Source organism: Rhipicephalus sanguineus, chromosome 8 (genome assembly GCF_013339695.2).
Source record: "Rhipicephalus sanguineus isolate Rsan-2018 chromosome 8, BIME_Rsan_1.4, whole genome shotgun sequence".
Classification (NCBI taxonomy): domain Eukaryota; kingdom Metazoa; phylum Arthropoda; class Arachnida; order Ixodida; family Ixodidae; genus Rhipicephalus; species Rhipicephalus sanguineus.
Window position 1 is genome coordinate 924,104 of NC_051183.1, and position 3,442 is coordinate 927,545.

The following is a 3,442-nucleotide window of genomic DNA, read 5'->3' on the forward strand; positions in this document are numbered from 1 at the left end:
AAAGCCATGTATAGACATATAAGGGTTTCTTTCTTTCCGATGTTGTCCCAGACGTGGCACATCGCCAGATTTTGCTCATAATATTTATACCTTTCTCGTATACCCGATGTACTACTGAGCGAAAACATTTTTGCTTGAAAAATTTTTGAAGACCGTGGCGCCCCCTCAAAGTTCGCTTGGTTTTGTTAACTTTGTGCCTAATACAAAAATGTATATAGGATCTATTTTTGTGTGTGGAGCTTCGAAGCGGCGCTTGAGCTACTACAGAGGTTCTGTTTAGTTGTGCTATTTAACCATTCCGAAATTTTGGTGTTTAACTACAACCTACGTATTTTTTTTAAAAACGAAAATATTCAGATTTTGCTATTTTTTCTTAAGATAACTCAAAGTCTCCCCTGAGGAATCTTAATATAAGTGTGGTTTTCAGGAAAGTGTACTTTCGTACAAAGATGTTTAGGAGTGAAATAGGCTTCAAATCTTCCCGAAAAAATTTGTGAAATCAGAGAAAATATGCGATTTGTCGCGTATATGACCGTATGTTTTGTACTGATGCGGTCCAAGTAAAAATCCTCATACGGCGGCGTTAGATAGAAAACTTCATTTTTTAGAAATGACGAAAGTACCATCAAATCACTTTTTGTTTTGAGAAAGATTTTTTTTTTGAATTTGGGGTTTCCGAACGCGCCCTGCATTGGATTCAGTTGTCACTTCAATGCAAAGCACGTCATCGCCCTTTCAGATGACACTCGTCGTAGGAGGCAGCAAGGTGCGAGATGTATGTCAGTGGCTCGTGAGCGCTCGAAAGTCTCCTCGCCTTGATGTGAAGGCTACGAGTAATGAATTCGCTTTACAATGTGAGCTTCCTTGGCGGGCCGAATGAAAAGTATGGACGCCGGACAGCAGCTGGCGGTATCGTTGGAACCAATGAGGTTTAAATAAAACTTGCTGGAGTGGAGGCCGCCTATACTTACCAATGGACCGCAGTGAAGCCGCGCCGCGCGCGCGGCGGCCATCTTGATATAGGCACGAAACGGGAACCAAGGCGTGCCCGCCGCGCTGACCGCGTCTCTCCGCCGTGGGTTTTAACGGTTGTGGCGAGCATTAAGGGATAAGTTGTCAAGAATAAGAAGCCAAATGGCCGACAAGAATGCAGTCAGTTTTATTCTGTTTCTTTTGGCCTTTTCCTTGCAAGCATGCACACCGAAGAAGGGTCTGTATCACTGGTTTTTAAAAATAATGATCCTCGTAAGAGCAGACCTCACTTCTCGGGACTAATTTTTCCTGTTTATTTCATTCGTCATGTGACGCAGTCTTATGCTTATGTGGAGTTCGGCCACTTTCTTTGAGCGGAATATAAATGTGGGCGCCCAAAGCACCACACTCAAGGATATGCTCATCGAGAAGGATATGCTCATCAAGGCTTGAAAGCCATTTCTTTTCTCAAGACAAGCTCAAAACCTCCGAAACCAATAGCTTTGGCTTTGCATGGACGTGCTTCAAGTATGGGCATTCAGCTTGCAGTCGACACTATATAATATATATATATAATATATATATATATATATATATATATATATATATATATATATATATATATATATATATATATATAATATATATATATAGCTTTTCGATACTATTTCTTTGGCTCGGCTCTCTCTTATCCAGTCAATTAAAAACGCCCAAGTGGCATCCTAAGTCGTAAGTTTAAGCCAACGAGCGTATACACATGCAGTCTGTCATCATGCATTCCAGTCTCAAGGTCTACATATCTAACCACTTAGTCGCCCACAATCTCAACATGTTTCATTTGTCATCGACAATCAAAGTAGGAGAGTTTTTGTGCCGCATTGGGCTAGCTTTTTCGAGACAGTGACTCATCTGTGAAGCCAGCATTTCCTTTGATGGAATTCTGCATACCGTTCTCACATGGTGGGCTCTGCTGGCAGTGGTCGATTAGACATCGAGCGTACGTACTCATAAGCTGATGGAGAATAGAAGTGCAGCGTTAACGCAAACGCCCGCAGCTCGGATGGATACATGCCTTTCTGGTCTTTTCGTGCTCTGTGGAGGGGTTGCTGCATGTATCAATCAATCAATCAATCAATCAATCAATGAACTTTTATTTCTCATAGGGAAATATGGGGGTAACGGAAAAAAAGCCGCAATACTGCGGCTTCACAAAGCTCCGGCCTCCCGCAAAGTCCAGCAGCAAAAATGAGCAAGAGTACAAGGATAGATTTTGCTGGAAATAAAGCATTTTATTTGATTGCTCTTTGACAGGAAGAGGCAAATGTAGCGAAAATTAGGGAAAACATGAGAGGATCTGTTCTTAATGCATCATTATACATAGTGATAAACATACATAAGACTTATAAAAAAGGAAAAAAAAACATGAACAATTGAAGGTAATGTTACGTGTACAACAGAAGTTGATAAATAATCTATCAAAAAACTGCAAAGGCAATAAATCAGTATCACAAGAGAACATGAAAACGTTCAAAACGTACCGTAATCATTGGTAAACGACATGAACGTAACATTCGTTTGAACGAAATCTAAAACAGATAGGAGTTACCAACATTGAGCACTTTTCTCTAGTATGCGAAATGTTATAGCCTCGGTTTATAATGTGGACCATGATAATACGTGCTATAGGTGAAAAAAAATTACATTTTCAACACGCAGTGCAAAAAATATTCATATAAAAAAACAAAAACAAAAAACAACTAAACAATTTTCGAAAGAGAATGACCAAGACAAATGCACACAGTGAAAAAGAAAAAAAAATTCGGCAGATCCCACGTACCGTGGGAGTCGACGTTATGCGAAGCATGCGGCGGGTAGGTGACTGTGGCGTAACTTTTTTTACTTAGCGACACGTTACGAAATGTCGCTAAAGATTTGTATAAATTTTATACGCACATATATATATGTTGAAGAGACGCATATGTGTTATATAACCGGTTATTTACGGTTGGGTAACGCTGCCAATGGCACGCACGCACGTTTCACAAACCCGTGTGCTTGTGTTTCACAAACCCGTGTGCTTTCACAAACCCGTGTGCTTGAACAAGGGCATCATCACCATGATCAGTGAGCACCAACAGCTGGTCATGGCATGTTATAGGATTCGTAGATGCCTCGGTCATTTCGCCGACAATTTGCCTGTCGACAGAGCCGGCGAAATGTTGGAACCTGAAGCCACCCTTCGCGTTGGTGAGGTATAGGCCGACCAACATCAGTGTCGTATTTGTAGACTACCTGGGCGCATGTGGCCTACGTAGCCTAGTCTACAAAGCGGCTGTCATCAATCGGCATCATCCTCGGTCACATGAGGCCACTCGCAGCCTCGTAGAAATGAGACGACACTGCGTCGTTCTGGTGGACGAAGTGCACTTTACGGTGGCGGTTATGTGGATACCATATGTAACTTTCGTTA